This window comes from Lithobates pipiens, unplaced genomic scaffold (assembly GCF_037356315.1).
Source record: "Lithobates pipiens isolate NorthernLeopardFrog02 unplaced genomic scaffold, aLitPip1_a1.2 Scaffold_18, whole genome shotgun sequence".
In the NCBI taxonomy this organism is placed as follows: Eukaryota; Metazoa; Chordata; class Amphibia; order Anura; family Ranidae; genus Lithobates; species Lithobates pipiens.
This window is the reverse complement of record NW_027507758.1, coordinates 510,123,478-510,146,494: the sequence shown is the minus strand read 5'-3', so window position 1 is coordinate 510,146,494 and position 23,017 is coordinate 510,123,478. Positions and strand designations below refer to the sequence as shown.

The 23,017-nt window shown below is 41.4% G+C and overlaps 1 protein-coding gene across 23 annotated transcripts in view; it reads left to right on the top strand.

Annotated features, from left to right (window-relative positions):
• Positions 1-23,017, top strand: part of MYT1L (myelin transcription factor 1 like) — a 629,697-nt gene that overhangs the window by 142,677 nt on the left and 464,003 nt on the right. For all 23 annotated transcript variants that reach the window (XM_077488717.1, XM_077488713.1, XM_077488709.1 and 20 more), the window contains one exon: positions 806-978. The gene's annotated coding sequence lies outside the window, so the exon portion shown is untranslated. The remainder of the gene's footprint in view (positions 1-805; positions 979-23,017) is intronic.

The window sequence follows — 23,017 nt, the reverse complement described above, 5'->3', positions numbered from 1 at the left end:
AGTTGCGAGTGTGGAAATCGCATTGTTTCCCGCATCAGCAACCACCCGCAGCCGAATCGCACTGCTCTTGCAGCTATTTATTCTAAATGGCACCCCCATGCATCTCAGCCTGCAGCTAAATCACAAAAAGACTACGTGGTTTCCCTGCAGGCGCATTTTTAAAAAGGTGTGTACACCTTTTTGTGCGTTTCGCGCAGCACAGCAGCCCATAGGCTGTTGTGCCGGAGCACATGCGGGATGCATGACTTGCACCAGTGTAAACTGAGCCTAAGATTAATGTTCCCTTGTTCCTCAATAACTAATCTCATGTTGACAGCTAGGAAGGGACATTTTTTTTTTACAAAAACAGATTCAGAATTGTTAAAAAGGAGCTTCCCCAACCCTCAGGAGCCATTTAAATATCATTGCACTCTTAACCTCTTGCCGACCACGTAATGCATATCCGGGGAGGCAAAGGAGGGAGAGGGAGTGTGCAAAAATGGCCAAACTTCTTTTGCCAAAATTTTGGAAAAAGTGAAAACTCACAGTTTCACACATTTCTGTCTTGAAATGCAAGAATCCAGTGGTTGGACCATGGCAACAAAATGGATCCATGACTGAAACATTTTGGGTCAACTTATTCTTTAAATCATTTTAACAGCAAGGTCTTCCCTGAAACACATTATGAATGAGAAAATATTTGTTTGCTTTTTCATGCTGAAAAGTGGTTTGAAAATATGTTGGGCTGTGTTTTACCAGCAAACTGTTGAATGCATTCCGAAACTCAACTTCACACAACTTCAGGTGTCTTCTCTCTTTCCTTTAGTTGTGCTATCAAGCTGCGGAAACTCTGAGAAAATAAAGACAAATCACAGGGAGATCAAATGAAGAGCCAGATACATTGTCCATTAATTTTCACCGCATGAGATCCCCAGCACGGAATTTCTTCATGAAAAATTGAGATGTCACCAACGCAGGAACTCTGCATGAAAACTTAAGGTAATGCCTCCCAGAAGGGTGTTAGCTTGGGGTGGGAGTAATGAGTAAGAGCAGATTATTTGGTACCTCTAGAACAGAACTAATTGCATCTATTCATAATTATTAGTAGAAGATTAATACAACACATTTTGTGTACAAAATGTCATTCTCACTTGGTAATTATTATTTTCCTTATACTGGTACAAAATATACCCATTAGTATTCTTTTCAACTGTGGCCACAGTTGAAACTGGGCTATTAAAGCCCAACTGAAGTTTACAAAAAGATTTGCAGTCACATAGACCAGTGGTTCTCAGCCCTGTCCTCAAGTACCCCCAACAAGCCATGTCTGCATTTTTTCTTTATCTTGCACAGGAGCTTTAAATCAGAATCAATGGCCTGGTATTTTTGATAGCTGAAAGCGAAATGCCCAAAATATGGCCTGTTGGAGGTACTTGTAGACAGGGTTGAGAACCACTGACATAGACAACTCAATTTTTATAGTCTTACCACCACTTATTTTTTACAGCAGTTTCAACTGGTCTGACTCCTCTCCTTGCTTTTCTGCTGCAATACAAATCTGTGGGAAGACAGTTGTGGCAAGGGGTGTGACTGTTAGCAATGTCGGCAAAGAGCACTGGAATGGGAGGCCAGGAAGTAGCATTGTCACAAAGATAAAAAGGTATTTACTGCATTCCAAGCAAAAATCAGTCACAAATCACAACATGCAGAGGTACAGTACAGTACTATACAGATAGGAGACATTAATTGGGCTTTAAAGTATTTCTAAAGTTAACACTGATTTAAACCTCTGCCAGATATAATTTTGAAATCTCCGACTCATTGGGGAGATTTGTCTGCACTTTGTGTCCCGTAGGCATAAGAAAAAATAAGAGGAATTATTGAGGGAAATCCCTTTTAGTCAGTTATCACATAGAGTCCCCAAAATAGACAACTGACGAAGTATAAAAAAAAATAGGGAGGATAAATCTTCCCAGTAGGGACACAGACAGCATTAAAATTCCTGTGATTTTAGAGGTGGGCAAGGAGCATCGCGTGTGAATAGAAAGTTTAGAAAACGTCAGCCAAATGAGGAATGATAATGACTTTATTAGTATATGATATAAAATATAGCCATCTCTTTAAGGGGGGGGGGGGGTTGTGTCGCATTAGATCTGCCATTCCTGGACACTACAGTCTGTATCCAACTATGATTATAGTGTGATAACACTGTTATTATATATATCAGCATACACTGCATTGCCTGACACTAATGCCCCGTACACACGAGAGGGATTAAGTCTGACAGACCTCCAAAGGAGTTCCGCCGGAGTTCCGCCGGAGTTCCGACGGAGTTCTGGCGGACTTTTCGACCGAACGGACTTGACCACACACCATCACACCAAACTCCGACGGAGTCGAACGTGATGACGTACGACTGGATTCGACGTAGGAAGTTCCTAGACAGTAGCCAATAGCTGCCCTAGCGTCGGTTTTAGTCCGTCGGAGTAGCACACACACGAGCGGATTTTTCAAAGGGGACCGGGTCCGGCGGAGTTCCGTCGGGAAAATTTAAAGCATGCTTCATTTCTAAAGTCCGTCAGACTTTAGCTTCGCTAAAGTCCGTTGCAGCCCACACACGATCGGATAGTCCGCCGGACTCAGTCCGTCGGAGTTTGGATGTCGAAAAGTCCGCTCGTGTGTACGGGGCATAACAGATAGATCTAATGTTCCAAAGCCCTGAAGAATGCCAAGTTGCAGTTCCCCAGAACTCGTTGGCTATGTTTATCTCATACATTATTAAAGTTATCATTGTTCAGCCAGCTGGAGCTTTCAGAACTTTCTACCCATGCATGATGCTCCTCACCCACCTCCACAATCTTTACATTTTTGAAGGGACCCACATTTTGATGACCCTCCATGAGTTGAGACACCACAACTCACCACCAACAAGGTCCAGTGTTGCGTCAACCTGTTATCAGAAATGCAGAGCTGGCCAAGTGTCTCCTCTGCATACTTCTTGTGTTATCTCAAAGAGGCTATTAACCCCTCCTAGGTCCTTTTGTTGATTACAGAATGATTAGCCTTTATGTGGTAGTGATTTGGGAGTGGGAGTGGTTAAGTAGTTTAGAAGAAGACACTGGGAGGGCTGATTAAACTCAGTCCACAAAAAAACTGTGGGGGTTATTTACTTTGCACTGCAAGTGCATTTGGAAGTGCAGTCGCTATGGATCTGAGGGGGACATACAAGGAGAATAAAAAACAGCATTTTAGCTTGTACATGATTGGATGATAAAATCAGCAGAGCTTCCACTCATTCAGATCTACCCCTTAGATTTAGAGCGACTGCACTTCCAAGTGCACTTGCAGTGCGAAGCGGATTTGCCTTTCGTAAATAGCCCCCGGTGTGTAGTCAGCCCACAACAGGAGCTAAGTGTACTTCTATGACATTGGCAGGTATTCTTCTGTACTTTGGTTTAAATGTTTAAAACATGGGGAAATGTGCATGCATTGTAGAGATATAGATCATATGTTTTTTCTTTATTTTTGTCTTGTCGTGTACAGTAAGCTTTAGGGACCTGAACTTTCTCCCCTTCTTGTTACTTCTTTTTCATCCCTTGATTACCTTCTTATCCTAGAGAAATGTTATCCTATATCTTATCTTATATATATATCTTATTGATATCTTTACTATTTATTATTATTATTATTATTATTATTATTATTATTATAAGCTATTATTATTATTATCTTTACGAGTCATTAATATATATATAGACTGATAAATAGACTGAAGCAATGCCTATGGAGGAGCAAACAGTAACACTAGACTTATGAAGGATTATGCTTCTTGGGGTCTATTCTATAGTTTTAGGTATCGGGTCAATCTACTTATTGCTGTATAGGAAACATTACAGCCGATCTGCAGTTATCACCAGCCTTCCTTTAGGGCCTTTCTCAACATTTGTACAGGGCAGTCTTGCCCAGTGCAGTCCAAATAAAAAAACAAAGCAATGTGCCTTGTTTTCTATTAAGTTAGCTCATGCATGTGATGTGGTGTAGTGCTCTTAAAAAAAAAGTCCTTTTTTGTTGCAATGCAAATGCCTCCATTGCAATGCTGCTGTGGTGAATAGAACTGAATGCAATGTTACTTGTTACATTTAAAAAAAATGTCTAATAAAAAAAAGGTAAACAACACAATGGGGTTGATTTACTAAAGCCAAATAGAGTGTGAACTTTGCAATGTGCAATTGCACTCTGCAAGTGCAGTTGCTCCAGGGCTTAGTAAATGAGCAGAAGCTCTGCTGACTTCCATCATCCAATCATGTTCAAGCAAAAATGCTGCTTTTTAAACTCCCTTGTATATGATTGGGTACTTTTTACAAAGTGAAGATTTACCTCATTTACTAAGCTCTGGAGCATCTGCACATGGAGCGTGCAACTGCACTTTGCAAAGTGCACAGCCTATTTGCCTTTGGTAAATCAACCCCAATGCATCAGAATCAGTCCACCCAGCACAGTTTGATGGTGTTAAAAGCTTTTAAACTGTTGCCACCCACATAAAATATATGTGTGATGGCAAAGGAGGAGTGGGGGCTTTAATGCAATCACTGCACTTATGCATTGCTGGGCAGTCAATGTTTCTGTGCTGAGAGCGCGCTCACTGCATGCTTCCAGCACAGAGATTGAGACAGTTCTTGATGCGCACTAACAAGCTGGTGGGATCGATCCTTCCTGCCCCTGTACGTTTAGAGCTTTTTAAAGGGATGCTGGGGAGGGTGAGAAGGGGTTAAAGAGGAACTTTACTCGTTGTTTTTTTTTTATTAAGTCAGCAACTGCAAATACTGTAGTTGATGACTTTTAAGAAATAGACACTTACCAGCCCACAGAGTCCAAGGCTCTCTCCTTCGGAGCCAGGCTTTGGCTGATTGGTGACGCCATTTTGGATATGGGAGCTGGCTGTGACTTCCCGAGGTCCCACAGCCACATCCCCACTGCACATGTGCGAGACACGACAGTGCTGTAGGACTGGTCCTGCAGCCTTCTGGAACCAGAAGGTCCTGCAGCCTTCTGGAACCAGAAGGCTGCAGGACCAGAAGGTTGCAAGTGGGGTAAGAATTGTGGAAGTAGGAGCTGGTACCTGCCATAAAAAGGTGATACCCGGTCCCAAAAAAAACACCAAATTTTCTTGGCGAAGGAGGGGAGGAAAAGAATGAGTGGTACTTTCATTTTTAAGTGAAGGTCCTCTTAAATCTGCATTTGCAGCCATATTAGCAGATTGTTCACAGCCCTGACCCAGTATAAGTATAAGTATAAGATCAGAACAGTCTGGTGACCAAGGTATGCACTGACATCCAATTTTACAGGTTCAGATTCATGGCAATTCATTACATGGGGATGCTATTAAATAAAGGATAACAAGAAAATGAGAACTAGAAAAAAAAATTGCAGGTAGGCATTTTACAAGCCATTCTGATTGTTTGACTAGAGTATAACTTTAAAGGTGGGAAGCATCTAGTAGGAACACAAGAACTGTGGGATACTTTTGCTAACAGATATGAACAAACATTTCCATCTCCGGTACTTTACTACCAGATCGCAGAGGAAAAACCAAGAAATTGGCTGTTAGGATTTCTGGCATGTTGCCTGCGTGTGTCCTTCATTCTAAATCATTGAAGCCACTCCTCATGGCTTCTTATGGTAATGAGTTCATAAGGTAAAGTCACTTCTGACGCGGGGTGACTCATTCACCATGTCATTATACCGACACACGCACTATCTTCTTATAGAAGTGGTCCTGCTTTCAGTTGCCAGGCAACCGCAGCTGCTTCCTCCTGGGGAACTCAGAGAATGCACTGCAGTATACTGCAGAAGTTTCAGTGGGGAAGACAATGGAATTAATGGGATTACTTAAATAAAACTGTCCAGGCATGTACGAAACAGCAGGTGTGGAGTTTATGTAATAAAACTTTAGCTTTATACACACTGATTAAAGCTCATAGCAGTATTAACTTAACTCGCATAAACATCAATTGGACAATATACAATTCCAATCCTTGTATAGTTAAAAGCATATGTTTGTGTTAGTAATTCCTTGATACATTTAATGAACAGAGGAATTTTTCATAGAAAGGCTACAGTATTCTTATGCTCATCATTGTAAAATGTAGAATAAGATGTTATAAAGATATTGGGGTTGATTTACTTAAACTGGAGAGTGCAAAATCTTCCAGGTTTTATTTGTCAATGTTACCATACACAGCTGCTCTAGATTGTGCCCTATCCAGCTTTAGTAAATCAACCCCATTATGTATTTTATTAAAATTAATCTCCAGAAAATGTAAAAACAATTGGTAATGTATTGTAATGCAGCTGTCTTTAAACACTTCAGCCCCGGAAGGTTTTACCCACTTCCTAACCAGGCCATTTTTTGTGATACGGCACTGCGTCGCTTTAACTGACAATTGCGTGGTCATGAGATGCTGTACCCAAATAAAATTGATGTCCTTTTTTTCTACAAATAGATCTTTCTTTTGGTGGTATTTGATCACCTCTGTGGTTTTAATTTTTTGCTCTATAAGCAAAAAAATGCCAATAATTTTGAATAAAAGACACAATATTTTTTAATTTCTGCTACTATTATTAACATACAGGATTTATCTAGCGCCAACAGTTTACGCAGTGCTTTACAACTTGAGGTTAGACAGAACAAATACAATACACTTTAATACAGTAGGAATCAGAGGGCCCTCCTCCTTAGAGATTACAATCTAAGAGGGAAGGGCAAGAAATACAAGAGGTAATAACTGTGGGAGATGTGCGGATGGAGAAAGTAAATGTACAGTTGTTAGGTGGGGGCCAGATAGGCTTCTCTGCAGAGATGAGTTTTCAGGGATCGTCTGAAAGTGGACAAAGTAGGAGAAATTCGGATAGATTGGGGTAGAGCATTCCAGAGGATGGGAGAGGCTCTGGAGAAGTCCTGAAGGCAAGAATTATGAGGTGACAAGGGAGTTAGAGAGCAGGAGGTCTTGGGAGAAGCAAAGATAATGATTAGGTTGAAATTTTGAGACTAGGTTTGTGATGCAGCTGGGAGCCAGGTTGTGGATGGCTTTGTTAGTTATTGTAGTATCTTGAATTTAATTTGTTGGTTGAGTGGCAGCCAATGTAGGGATTGACAGAGGGGTATATCAGAAACTGAGCAGTTTGGCAGGTGGATTAGCCTTTCAGCAGTGTTCATGATGGACTGAAGTGGGGATAGACTATTTAGAGGTAAGTCAATGAGGAGGGAGTTGCAGTAGTCAAGGCAGGAGATGAAGCTTTGTGGTGACATTGGTTATGAAGGGCCATATCTTGGAAATGTTACGGAGGTCGAGGAGGCAAATTTTGGATAGCGATAGGATGTGAGGTTGAAAGGTTAGTTTGGAGTCCAGGATTACACCTAGGGCCTTGCTGTGGGGGGGACAAGTTGAGCCATTGATATTGACAGAAAAATCAGGTGGCACCTGGGGGGGGGGGGGGGGGGGATACCATGAGCTCGGTTTTGGATAGGTTGAGTTTCAGGAAGTGATGTGACATCCAGGCTGACATGTCTGCTAGTAAGTTGGTGATGCGTGAGGAGACAGATGGAGAGAGCTGGGGGGTAGAGAGATAGATTTGGGTGTCATCAGCATAGAGATGATATTGAAAGCCATGGGAGGCAATCAACTGACCTAGGGAGGTGGTGTACATTGAGAAAAAGAGAGGTCCAAGAACAGAACCTTGGGGTACCCCGACAGAGAAAGGAAGAGAAGGAATTAGAGTTATAAGTGACACCGAAGGAGCAGTAGGATAGGTAGGAGGAGAACCAGCAAAGAGTACAGTCACAGAGACCAAAGGAGTGGAGTTTTATTTTTGAGGAGGGCATGGTCCACTGTGCCAAAGGCAGCAGAGAGGTCCAGGAGAAGTAGTACAGAATAGTGTCTGTTGGTTTTAGCCTTTAGCAGGTCATTTGTTTCCGTGTTGAGAGCGAAATCTGGACTTAAGAGGATCAAGAAGTTTTTTCATGGTCAGATGGTCGCTTAGTTGGTTGTAGACCAGTCAAGAAGTTTGGATAAAACATTCCCAATAAAAAAAAATGTAAAAAATCAAATGTCTTCATAAATATAGGCCAATATATATTCTGCTACATATTTGTGTTAAAAAAAATCCCAATAAGCATATATTGATTTGTTTGCACAAAAGTTATTGTGTCTGCAATGTATGGAATACTTTTATGGCATTTCTATTTGTATTCTTTATTTTTACTAGTATTGGTAGCGGTAAGCGATTTGTGGGATTGTAACATTGTGGTGGACAAATTGGACACAAAGTGACACTTTTTGGGGACCAGTGACACCAATACTGTGATCACAGCTACAAAATGCACTGATCACAGTATAAATTACACTGGCAGGAAATGAGCTAACATCAGAGGCAATCAAAGGGTTAAGTGTGTGCCTGGGAGGTGCTTTCTAACTGTAAGGGGGAGTGGATACACTGGAGGAAAAGAGAGATCATGTTTCAGCTTAGCTGAAACACAAGATTTCTCCTTTGCTCCCTGACAGATCAGTGGTTTGCCTTTTTTACATAGGCCCACCGCTGCTCTGTGTCTCTACAGAACGATCAGCGGGTCACGATGACCATCGCAGCCACCAGACCTGCTGATTGGCTCCAGCTGTGTCCAATTACAGCAGGAGCATCGCTCTGGTGGCACCCTTACACCGCTTGCACAAAATCACGTACAGGTATGTGATTTTGCACAGCTGGCTGCCCTGCCGCAGTATATATATGGTGGGTGTTCCAGAAGCGGTTAATGGATAAAAAAAAAAAAACTTGAAAAGCATTTAAATGCAGCCAGCATAAGTACCTAATTTTGTTTTAAAATTAACTTCCAGTAATTCCCAATATGGGCACATGCACACAAATCCAAAAAAGGCAGCATTTTTTGATCAGGAAATTATTATGGATCTGAATGCAGCTATATAATTATCTGTTGGCCCATGCACATAGCTGTGTAAAGATCTGTAAACGTTTGCTGTGTACAGATCTGTAAAAAAAAATACATGTCTACATACGTGTTAAGTGTCTACAGCATACAGCAAACATTTGTCAGAGCCTTCCGTGTCCTAGCAACAGAAGGATAGCCAACTTAAAGCGGGGTTCCACCGCCGCTTTTTTTTTTTTTTCCCGTCCTAATTGCAATAATTATGTTTTCTAATTATGTCACTTACTTTTATTTTTTTCCAAAAGTGTCTTGCTGCCGTTTTTCTGTCTTAGAAAGCATTTATAAAAACGTCTCCTGACGTTTTCCATTTTGCCTGTGGGCATGTGAAGCCCACAGGCATTGTCTTCCGGGACACTGTGCTGTCCCAGCATGCACCAACCGTATAATCTCGGATCTCCTGGGCGCCGCACAGACTCCTGGGAAATTGAAAAACCGATCCCAGGAGCCCGTGCGGCCGACAGGAAGAGCTGACCTGACGCTGCCCCGCCCATATCCACAGCAGCACTGCCCCTTTCCGGAATCTCCAGGAGAAGGAGATTTAAAATAAGAAAAAAAGAGAACAAGACAGCAGCAAGGTAAGGGGGATATCCAGTGATTAGGGAACCAGATCATCACATAGGCATAGGAGTAGGAATTCGGGTGGAGCTCCGCTTTAATTGAGAACCTACCGGCTTACTAGCAATGGAAGAATGCTAGGCAGCTTCACTGGGGAACTGCCTGAATCCTAGCAACTGAGGGACACTAGGCAGCTTAAAGCGGAGCTCCACCCAAAAGGGGAAGCTCTGCTTATCTGCCCCACCCCCGTACCACATTTGGCACCTTTCGGGGGGAGAAGGGGAGCGGGTACCTGGTTTTGACAGGTACCTGCTCCCTGTTCTGGGTGATCTGGCTGCGGCGAGATGCAGCAAGATCTCCCGGAAGTTTGGCCCCCCTCCTTCTTTCCCCATGAATAGGGCCACTCACAAATATTTGCTCAGCGGTTTATAAAATGCAAATTTTCAGAAAAAATACACTTTAATTCATTTTATGATGATTTAATAAACACAAATACAATATACTACCCAAAGTTTCTGTAAAATATAAAATATGATGTTACACCAAGTAAATAGATATTAAACACGTAATGCTTTATAATTGTGCATGCCCATGGATTGGCAACAAACTATGGTACATTAAATTATCCATAGACAACACATTAAAAGCCTTTACAGGTTACCAGTTTAGAGTGTGAAGTGTGGTTCTAGAATTATTGATCTTACTGTGACCTCCATGGCAATACCTTACACAAGATTGGTGTGATCAGCTGGTTTACAATGGCTTGGTAGCGGTAATGGCTGGTAAACAAACCAAAATTGGAAGTGATGAAATCCTCGCTGCTTCTGGTTTCTGATATCACATCAGAAGGGAAGGAACTTCAGTTCCTTCCACTCTTCATGGTGCATCTGATGTGACCAGTCACATCGGTCCTAGGCTCTCTGTCCCACCAGGGCAACAGGAGGTGGTGGTAGGGGGATTACCCCCTTCCACCGCCTGTAAAAGAGATTAAGCGACTGCATAGTCACTCAGATCATGTTTACTGCAAATAGAATCACTGGCTGAAAATAGGGGTACCAAGATCATGGCTGTAGCTGTAACCATGATCCTGGTATAACCACCTCAGTTTGAGGCTGTACACATACGGCAGTATTGAGGTCTTTAAGAAAAAAAAATGAACCAGACTTAAATTGATTGTAAAGGCAGAAGTTTTTTTTTTTTAATCTTAATACATACTATGTATTAGGATAAAAAGCCTTCTGTGTGCAGCAGCCTCCCTCAGCCACCCTAATACTTACCTGAGGTCCATCTAGAACCAGCGATGTTGTAGGAATGTCTTTGCTGCCCAGGACTCCCCCCCTGATTGGCTGAGACAGTAGCGCGGTGCCATTGGCTCCCACTGCTGTCAATCAAAGTCAGTGAGCCAAGGAGGAGAGAGAGGGGGTGGGGGTTCATAGAAACAGTAGCACCGAAGAGGGACCTGATTAAATGAGGATCTGGGCTGCTCTGTGCAAATCCACTGCACAGAGCAGGTAGGTGTAACATGTTTGGTATTTTTAACAAAAAAAAAAGAGAGACTTTAATTTGATTTAAGCTTGAGGGGCATAAATGAGACGTTGGAAAAATGTCTGAATTTCTTCTTTCTTTTTATATGTTAGGTTAGCAACTCAGAAAAATAAAGACAAAGCTTTAACAAAAAGTCAGGGAACAAACATTTTCAAAAGGAGAAGTCAACAATGGCAGCCTGCAGAGTTATCTCATGCCAAGTGTGCTTTAAATTTCCATTGTTGTATAGAATTTTAGAAAGCCTTTGAGAAAGGAGTTTGTTTTTTTGTTTTTTTGAATAATAAGTATATTTTTTTTACTGTCCATGCATTCTTGATGCAGAAAATAAAAATGAAATGGATTGCATCTGGTGTGAACCGGCCCTTAAAAAAAAGAATAAATGCAAATTTTTTTTTTAAGTTAAAAAATAAATGTGCATTTATAATTTTTTCTTAGGAGCTTACACAGCATTGCAACCGTGATCAATGGAGCAATATCAGGCTAGGCCAGACTCTCAGTACAGCTGTCTGCCTGTATCTCTCATACAGGCAGACAGTTACTGAAGTCCAGGAAGAATAAATTAACTACAAGAGCATTCACCAGCACCCTCACAGTTCATTGAGCTACAAGCTGTCTGCAGTGGTGAAAGATGATACTTGTAGTTCATTCACTCTCAGAACTCTGTGAATGAATGATGCGGTTGTGTGGGTGGAGCCCTGTATGGCCGCATTATTTTTGAATAGTGACATCAGATGGGGAGAGAGGATCCCCCTCCAGCTATCACAAGGACGAGGGGGGGATCTCACCCTAACCTTTACAGGTATACTTTCTTGTTAGTCCCTAAACCTTATTCCATAGAAGTCATGTTTTCCATGCCCTGCACTGATGGTGCCCAACAAGCCTGAAACTGTTTGAAACAAGTGGATGATATTAGCCTATATCTGCACTACAAGCAGCAATTCTGGATGTGTGGTTAGCCATTGAGCATAAATGAATAATTTGCATGGCTCTGCACATTATCCTGAAATAAGGAACAATTATCTTATTTTGATGTTATGCACAGATCCACTTTGGTACCAGCCTATATTACCCAATCATTGCCAGGCAATTTTAGGCTGGGTTCACACTGCTGCGGGGGGAGATCTGGATGTGATTCGCACCGCAAATCACATCCGATCTCCGTAGCGATGCGAGTTCAGCCATACAGATAGTATGGCTGAATTCGCAGCGCTCCCGCAGCAAACTCGCACGGGACCCTTTTTTTGGTCCGCAACAGAATCGGATCACATGGGGGTTCACACCATGCGATCCGATTCCTGTGCGAGTCGGCAGATCGCACTGCGATATGCGGACGGATCTGGGGGTGTCATTAACATAACATTGACACTCCCAGCCGTCCACATAGGGCAGTGTGAACTGCCGGCGGGAGTAATGCGATGCGGGAAAACGCCGCGGATTTGCGGCGTTCCCGCATTGCAGCGGTGTGAACCCGGCCTTAAGGTTTTTATTACTGCAATAGTTTGACTGGTAATCATTCAGTCATGCAGCACTGTAACCTAATACATTTTATTTCATTTTTTTTAAACAGAACTTTCTTTTTGTGGTATTTTATAAAAGAAAAATGTTATTGCTATTAATAATTAAATTGGGTTTATAATTTGTCATTATATTAAAAAATATATACATATATAAAAAAAAAAAAACATATCAAATAAAAATGCCAGGACTGTAAGAACACCCCTAAAATAACACCAATGTGATCGAATATTTTGCCACAATTTTAGGAAATTAAGAAAAATACTAGTATTGAAGGAGGTAAAACATGAAGCTTGGTAATGGTTCACTAGATACAGTAAATATCCAGGTGATAGGAGGTAAAGGGGTTAATGTACAGGTCACATACAGTGGGAGGAAGAAGATAAAGGGGTTAATGTACAGCTCACATATAGTGGGAGGAAGAAGATTTAGGGGTTAATGTACAGATTCACAGAATAAGGAAGATGAAGGAGTTAATATAGGGTTCACCTGGTTTTAAGACAGTATGGAGCTGTATTATACTGGTGATGTGGGGTGGGGGTGAAGGTGAAAGGGAAAAGGAAAAAAAGCAAATCCACAACCATGGGATCTGCTGATTGGCGGATCTGTAATCTGTTATCTTCATCCTGTAATTTGGAGAGCCCGCGATCACCAGCCAGCCGCCTTTAAAAGTGAACACTCTTCAATGCTCTTTCGAAACATGCAAACAAAAACAGCTTTCTTCAGCAAAAATAAGTCAAACAGTCCATAATCCAGATGCCATCAAAACAAGAGAATGGCTCACCGCCAATACACCAGTCCCACATAGGATTTTGGGGTTCCCGTCTGCTTCATGGGAACTGCAATGGCTGCAGGAGCTCAGCAAATTAGTGTCACACTCTCCAGAGTGTCCACACTTCCTCACATCTGTGAATCTTCACAAATAGGCGCGGACTCCTTTTTGCCCCTTTTCAAGCTTCCCTTGCAGGTGGGTTAACCCCTCATGGACTAAAGCTCCTACAATCAAGATTTAGAGACTTTTTCCCACCCAAAGCTCTTAGTGCATCCAAATTCTGGGTCCCAAATGAGGACTTACCAATCTTGAGAGCAATGTAAATTGGTCTTATCCTCTCCATATGGACTGCCGCAGAACCCCCCCCCCCTGCATGGATGAAGACCCCTGAGTACTCAGACTGCACACAAGTCATACCCTGTCGTCTGGACCACAAGTCAAATAATGGGGAAACATCCCTGCCATCCAGGACACATTCCCTTGCAAGTGGCAGGCATGGGCTCTCCAATGTAAACTCGACTCTGTTTCTGTTAGCGATCACTGTGATTGGTCATAACAGGAATCACAGACCGCTGGAGGGGCATTGACTGCCTGAATATGATATGTTTAGTGCTATTCATACAGAGCATTAAATAAAAAGACATCCACCACATTGTCATTATAGCTGGGTGTGATACCAAACTAAGCATCAGGCTATATTATAATGACTTTTCTGTGAAAAAATGGAAGCTAAGCAAGGTAAACAGCTGAGAAATGTCATGTCAATTTCTAACTTAAGTATTTTGCACAGAGTGGGCTGAGGCCTCTTTAGACAAAGAAACCCAGGTTCACAAATTCTTCCATATTTGCAAGTCATTTGTGCAAAATTTTCCTTTATCCAAGTACATATAAAATAGTATTTAACTAGTTTACTTGCAAATAACCCCCCAATTGACATCACATTTTCCCACCAATCCATGTTGGGACCTCCCCCTTACTGTTGTATGACTGACCGCCATCCATTCACTGTTCAACTGTATGTTCAACCATATGGCTGGCTAGCCGATTAGATTTACGACTGACCCTGCTAACCGCTACTGAACTGCATGCTGCTAGCTGAACCTTACTATGTTATTATGTGGCTATTTCACTGTGGTATTTTACTGGCCAAATGATGTGGATATTATTCTTCTCAATTACATTCTTGCTTAACATATAAAAAAATGTCCATTCCAGCCAAACATAAAACTCATTTTGAGAGTGCCTGTCTAATAAAATCGAATTTTTACATTACATATGGCTATTCTCATATTGGTATACCTTTCATCTGATTAGGGCTGAATGCGAGCCCGGTATTCGGGACTCTATAGGGTTGATTTACTAAAAGCAAATAGCACTCTGCAAATGCAGTTGCTCCAGAGCTTAGCAAATGAGTTAAAGTCTCACTTTGCAAAGAATATCCAATCACATGCAAAAAAAACAAATAAAACGGCAGTTTTGCTTTCACGTGATTGGATGTTAGAAGTCAGCAGAGCTTCCCCTAATTTACTAAGTTTTGGAGCAACTGAGCTTGCAAAGTGCACAGTATTATTTGCCTTGAGTAAATCAACCCCTTTGTGTGCCGGAACCACCCTCTATTTAAGCTTATTGCAGCCTCACCCATACACAATGAACTATGAGATGGAGGTTTCGCTTTGCTAAAATGTGTAATAACAGGCCCAGAAGCACATATGAAAAATTTTCTGAATCTGGCAGCAAAGGATTTGATATATTGCTATTTAAAGATAATTGGCTGGCTATTTGACTTCAACACATTTCCAATCGTACCTGGATATCCCTGGCAGTTTTTGGAAGAACTTTACAAGGGTCTGATTTCTTGTTTTAAATAGTTCATTCTTCTCCATATAAGACTTAAATTAGAATTTTTTATTTTGGTATTTTGATCGTTTTACTATGGCTAGTATTCAAGGCTGTCATTTCTACGTTCTCTGCGTTGACGAGAGAATAATGAAGAGAAAAATACTCTCCTGGATATGACTGATCTTGGTGAAGAGACAGCGATGCGGTTTGCGCAGCCGTCTTACCAAAGCAAATGATGGAACAGGGACAGGAGAAAATAGGACATGCTCTGCTTCCCACATCCATGTTCCATCACCCACTTTGATAAGATAGCCTTGTGCTCCACACCAGCATCTCTTAAATGTAATTCTCAGTGCCGTGGTGAACGCATGGTTCTCTCTGGAGTTAAAACAATTGTAGAGCATTGCCAAAAAAGAAAAAAATATATTCATGAAAATGTTCAGAGTGTTAATGTTAAATGTTTAAAAGTATTTTTGGATGGAATGATATGTTAAAATTTGTAGCAGTTATTTCATGTTATTAAAGCTGAACTCCAGGATTTATATTTTTTGCACTTACATTGGGCTAACTTGGATCCATGTAAGTATCCATATTTAATATCTGGAGGGGATTGTGTTACCATCAATGGATTTATTTATGTAGCCTATTTTGTTACATAGTTACGGTAGTCAGGTTAAAAAAAGTCAGGTTCGCACCACACGTGTGAGGTATCGCCGTGAACATTAGTGTGAGAGCAATAATTCTAGCACTAAACCTCTTCTGTAACTCTAAACAGGTAACCTATAAAAAATTTTAACGTGTCCGTCCGCAAAATTACCAGGATATTGCTTTCCCAGGATCCCAGGATTGCCCTTCTCAATCAATTCTTCATTTTACTTGGAGCTAAAATCACGATTGCCCATGCATGGAAGAGCCCTTCAGGTTCCCTAGAAAATGTCCCAATAAAAGATTGTTAGCATACTTCAGAACACTAGTGAGAAATTCAAACTGATTTGGGAACCCTGGGCTTGTTATATGAAGGTACCTCTCAAGTCTTAATTGTTTATAACTCTCTCTTAGCCTAGCATAGCCCACTTGGAACTTTCGCATAGTTGTTTTCCCTTTACCCCATCTTTCTATCTTTCCTTCCCTCTTCCTCGCTGTTCTGTTCCTTTATCCCTTCCCAGATCCCTTTCCTTTTTTTTCTCACCTCAGTTTTTAGAATATTTACTTCACATATCTCATGTATTCAGCCTTATATAGATATAAGTAGGGGTAAAGACTCTTAATTGTAAGGAAAGTTGATGTCGCGCTATTCTTACCCTATTCTGGGTAGGGGGCTGTTACATCTTACCCTACCCAGAATAGGGTAAGAATAGCGCAACATTAACTTTCCTTACATACTTTCCCTAGTGGACACGGCTTGGTCCATATCTGTGTATGCAGCTATTCATATAAATAACCTTTACTAGGAGCAGCGCAGGAATAACTATTTACTATTATCCAAAGACTCTTAGTTGTCATGGTAGTCCCCCACCAGTGGGCATATCACCTGTTTTTTTGGACGGGATACTATCACCAAAGCTCAGAGGGACAGATTAATGAGATAGGAATTTAGCATTTTTTATTGTTGTATATTCTGTCTAATCTCAGGTTTCTCTGTGGTATACTTTAAAGGTGGCTCCCTCGCAATTTATTTTTTCCCTATACAGTTTTTTTGTCTTTTGGGCGGCGACCCTGATATATTTGTTCCTGAGCCCCTTTGTGAAGATGTCTTGGCCAAGCTGTTAATATATTTTGGTTTAATTAGGGGTTTGGCATCTTTTAAGTTGAGACATATCGGTACTCCTACCCTACGGAGTAATGTTGCTGGCATCGCCCCACCCACAGAGAGTGGAACGTCAATTCCATTAAACTTTTCTGCCTTAAGATGTTTCCTCCTTCATATTTTGATACTTACCTGATTTATCTTTTTGATGTGACTTGTATTTTGATACAATGCAATAAAAAAGATCGAAACATCAAAAAAATATTTAAAGCATTGCCTATGGAGAATTCTCATCATGGTAGATTGTCACCACTCCATGAGCATGTGCAGTTTTAAAGCGTGACATGTTAGGTATCTATCATCATCTTTCGAATTCTCCCAAAAAAATGGGGCATGTATTACATTTTTAATTTTTTATTAATTAAAGTGTATTATTTAAAAAAAAAATGTGTTTAAAATGCCACTGCACAAATACCATGTGTCATAAAATATTGTAATGATCACCATTTTATTCTCTAGGGTCTCTGCTAAAGGAATATAGATATTGTTTGGGAGTTCTAAGTCATTTTCTAGCAAAAATACTGATTAAAATTTGTAAACAAAAAGTGCATGAAAAGGCTTGTTCGGCAAGTGGATATACAGAACTCTATACACAGAGTTGATCTAGGCACCCCTGTCAAACATCAATGACAGATCCATGCCCTCCATTGTCCCAGCAGCACAACTTTGTCACAAATCCCAGATAGCAAGGATAACTTGCCACACTTTTGTGGCAGTGTTGTATTCTAAGTCTGTTAACTTGCTGCACATTTTCACTGGCAGGTTGTACACTTGCAGAGCACTTGAAGCACAAGTTCTAGTTGCCACTTTTCCAATTTGTAGCAAATTTGCATGACAAGTCTCTAGCAAGAGCAAAGTTGCAGTGGTGAGTCTACAGCAAGAACTCTGCAAGTCTGCAGCATGAAAATTCAGCCACAGTGACCCCCGTGGTGGGATGACTATTAAACAACATAACTGAACCAGAACTTGAAGCAGTCTTGCAGAATGTTTGCAAAGAAAGTTGATCTGGCGTCATGCAATATGGACTTTCAAGTCTAGCAATTACTTAGCAAATCATTTTCAAACTTGCAGCTCAATTGCTTGGTATCTGGGATCACCCCCCGTATTCCTTGTCAGCACATGGTCACTTCAGAAAATTCTGATTGGTTCCGAGGGCTGGCTTTCCATCAGCCTGTATGAGGCTGATATCAAAACAGATTCTGGTAATGAATAATATTTCTTAGGCTGAGGGAGAAGAAAAGAAAGTAGGTAACTTCAGGTCAAGATCCACTTTAGAACAGTAATTCCACTTTTGTTGAGAAAAAAAACAGCATCCTCTGGGATGATCAATGCACATTGGAAAGATTTTTAATAATTTTGTTGCAGATTCCTACTGTTTTTGCTCTGAAGAAAACACTTTTTGTGCAGAGTGGATCTGAATTGGAGTGACTTTGACAAATAAAGCTTTCTTTTGGTGGTGATTTATCACCACTGGGTTTTTCATTGTTTGATAAACAAAAATAGATGAAAATTACACATTCTGCTACTGCTCCCAAGTATGGTGATACCACATGTGGTATGAGCCCTAATTCTTTGTGGTGTATGTGACACCTCATTTTCTAGTATGATCCCCATGATTAAGCTTCGGGGGCGAAGTTAAGCGATTCAGCCCCGGAAGATTTTACCCCCTTCCTGACCAGAGCACTTTTTGCAAATTGACACTGCGTTGCTTTAATTGACAATTGCGCTGTTGTTCAACGCTGTACCTAAACAACATTTTCCTTTTTTTCCCCACAAATAGAGGTTTCTTTTGGTTGTATTTGATCACCTCTGCGGTTTTATATTTTGTGCTATAAACAAAAAAAAAGCGTCAATTTTGAAAAAAAAAAACTGTATTTTTTACTTTTCGCTATAATAAATATCCCCAAATTTAAAAAAATAATAATTGTATTCATCAGTTTAGGCCAATATATATTCTTCTACATATTTTTGGTAAAATAAAATCTCAATAAGCGCATATTGATTGGTTTGCGCAAAAGTTATAGCGTCTGCAAACTATAGGAAAGATTTATGGCATTTTAATTATTATTATTATTTTTTACTAGTAACATTGCTATGGACATATTGGAGACTTTTGACACTTTTTTGGGACCATTGGCAATTATACAGTGATCAGTGCTATAAAAATGCACCGATTACTGTGGAAATCTCACTGGCAGGGAAGGGGTTAACACTAGGCCGTGATCAAAAGGTTAACTGTGTGTTCCCTCGTGCACACAATCACACATGGTCGGCAGCAATTGGGCCTGCCAGCCAAGCACATTGGGTCACCCGCCGCGCAGTGGGAATGTGCGCTCTCTGGTGGGTGAAAAAGGGTAGGACGTACCCTATGGGATTTCACCCAGGAGAGCCATAGTCTCCAGTAAATCTGCGTGACACAGCCAGCAAGTGGTTAAATGTGTTGGGGGCATGACCTAGTTGTACTCTCTTACACAGGGTTTTCAGCGAGGTATGGCTTACAGAAACCACAAAAAGAGGGCCCCTGGGTCACTGTGATGTAAAAACAAGTAACACTTTATTCAGATACACTTACATAAAAGTATCTTGCAAGCTGCACACAGGGTGGATGTGGATCACCAATCAAGCAGCCAGCTGTCATGAGGGATGAGAAGACCGCTGCCGTGATATGCTCAGACTCGCCATATAACCAGCAGCGTCTCCAGCTCTCAAACCCACTTTCACAAAGCTATCAAGAGACCAAATCAGGACGGGGTGGGCCGCAACGCGTTTCTGAGGCACCCCGTCTTGATCTGGTCTCTTGCTAGCTCTGTAAGAGTGGATGTAAGAGCTGCGTGTCTGAGCATATCCCCACATCAGTCTTTTCATCCCTCGCGATGGCTGGCTGCTTGATTGGTGATCCACATCAACCCTGTATGCAGCTTGCAAGATACTTTTATATAAGTGTATCTGAATAAAGTGTTACTTGTTTTTACTATCACACTGACCCAGACCCCCCTTTCTGCTGTTTTTGTTTGTGTCTGAGGGAATTCCCAATTCCTGCTGAAGAGCTGCCAGTGACTGTGTGTGCTATTCCCTTCCACCTGTGGATTCATCCGTCCTGCAGACTTCTCCTTGATATTCTTTACTATTATAGACTTCATGGACTAGCTCTTATCTAATTTGGTTTGAGTATATCTTGTTTTTTCTTTCTCCCCCGTTATTGATCCCTTATGGTCCACCTTATAGCTGCCTGTAAGCAATGGCTCACACACTACCTGATAGTTCTGTGTGATATATTGCATGCATGGCTTACAGGGACACCTTTCCTTCTACCCCACTACTAGTACCTGGCCCGTCATTTGGGTGTACTGTGCTGCAGATACTTGCCTCTTTACCAAGATGTACAGTGCTGATAGTTGTTGACTGCTCCTCCTCTAATTACCTGAATCTTTTTTGCTGGGACCCCTTCCTCCCCTGAATTAGTTACTGACCCTCTGACACCAACAGATGTTGATGTTGCACTGGGACACTATTGCAGATGGTGTTGGTACATTGGGACACTGACAGGTGTTAATGTTCCACTGGGGCACAACAGATGTTGATGTGCACTGTGACACCAACAGATATTGATGTGAACTAGGACAACATTGCAGATGTTCTTATGTGCTTGGACACTGTGAAAGATGTTGATGTGCACTGGAATACTATTGAAGATGTTCTGCATTGGGACACTGACATATGTTGATGGTTAACTGGAAAATCAACAGATGTTAATGTGCATTGGAATACTAATTCAAATGTTGTTGTGCACTGGGACACCGACAGATGTAGATATGCACTGGAACACTATTAGCGATGTTGTGTACTGGGACACTTTAACAGATGTTGATGTGCACTAGGACACTATTGCAGATGTTCTTATGTACTTGTACTCTGTGAAAATTTTTGCTGTGCACTGGGACACTATTGTAGATGTTTTGCATTGTGACACTGACATATGTTGATGGTCCACTGGGGTACCAACAGATATATATATATTTTTTTAAATCAAAATTGTTTTTATTGAAACAAGCTCATATAGAAAGTACACAAACCTTTCAAAGTATAGTCTTGTGAACATAGAATTTTGTTTCTTACAGGTTCAGCATTACTTATGAATATATCACATACAACCTCTTACCGACCCTTTCCACTCCGTTTCCTGGCATCAGTGCTTTTACTATGGATTTCCCCCTCTCATGGTGCTTCCCCCCTCATTCCACATTCCTCTGCTCTTTAACTGAGGAGACTGTCTATTATAAGGTCTACTGGGGCCAGGCCAGGTGTATTCAGCCAAGGGTACCATACCAGATCAAATTTTCCTGGGCATCCTCTGTGTTGGAAAATGTGTTACCTCCATTTGGTTCACCCATTAATTTAGTGTGGGTGGCTCTATCACCTTCCAGTGCCTAAGAATTTGTTTGCGGGCTTGGAATAGAGCCCTCGTAATAGCCTGCTTGGGGTTTTCCTCTGAAATGTGTTTGTTCAATATGCCTAGAATGCATTGTTTGGGGTCTAAGGGGACCTTTACCTGAAATGCTCGGTTAAAGGTCATTATAACGCCCCTCCAGTAGAGGTGTAATTTTGGGCATCGCCAACACACCAACAGATATTGATGTGCACTGGGACACTATTACAGATGTTGTTGTGCACTGGGACACTGACAGATGTTAATGTGTACTGGGACACTATTGCAGATGATGTTGCTGCACTGGGACATGATTGGCAATGTTTACTCGGACACTCTAACAGATGTTGATGTGCACTGAAACATTGTGACAGATGTTATTGGTCCACTGGGGACACAGATACATGTTGACAGTCCACTAGGGACACCGACAGATGTTGATGGTCCACTAGGGACACACAGAGATGTTGATGGTCCATTAGGAACACTGACAGATGTTATGGGCCAGTAGAGACACTAGAAGATGTTGCTGTTCCACTGTGACACTGACAGATGTTGATGTTGCAATGGGAAACTATTGCAGAGGTGCACTGGGACAGATGTTGATGTGCACTGGTGCACTGGTACACTGTTACAGATGTTCATGGAAGACTGGAACACTGTGACAGATGTTGATGGGCACTGGCACAGATGTTGATATTCACTTGGACACTGTGACAGATGCTGTTTGGTGCACTAGTGACAGATGACTGCACTGTGTGTAATCTGTGTGCAAAGTAGTAATTCAGCAGTTACACACCGTTTCCTGACAGGCTGCACAGATAAGCTCTCCCTCTCCTCACTCATGCTCTGTGTGAGGAGAAGGAGAGCCGATCAACAGCCATGTGCTGTTTGTTTACATTTTGTGATGGCTGTGATTGGACACAGCCATCACATAATCAAAAGGGCCAATCAGAGAATGGATTTCCCAAATGGGGATTTCCTGAGTCTGAGGACACAGCGATCATGCGGTCATGCTGCTATGTGGCCCCCAGAATGGGCAGATAAATGAAAGGTCTTCCTCCTTTATTCATAGAGCACTTTTCATTTACTGTCTTTTTTGGAAACACTGACTCTTGAGCTCTAATTACCATGGATGATCTATGCTCACAGATCACTGTAGCTACAGACCTCAACATTTTCTGTATCTACTAGTTATACACAGTGCAGCCCACAACAACCTGATGAGAAAAAGGGCGTTTTTATTTTTTACATTAGAGCCTGCAACATAACTAAATAAAAAAACATTGCAAGCACCCAAACATAGACAGCAACTCATTTCAAAATATAGAAGGGTATAAAAATATCAAGCAATGGTTTAATTTTAAGGTTCTAATGTAAATTGTGTACATTTTACACATTAACTGCCTTTTAATATTTTCATAAATGGGTGATAAATTAGTCAGTTGCAGCTACAATCCTTCCTTTTATCTTGTCACTGGGGTGTCTTTATTGCATGGCAATACAGGTCGTAGTAATGACATGCTTTCCTAACACTGCCTTGCATTAGCAGGCTGTCAGTTGTATCATTTGTCTCTA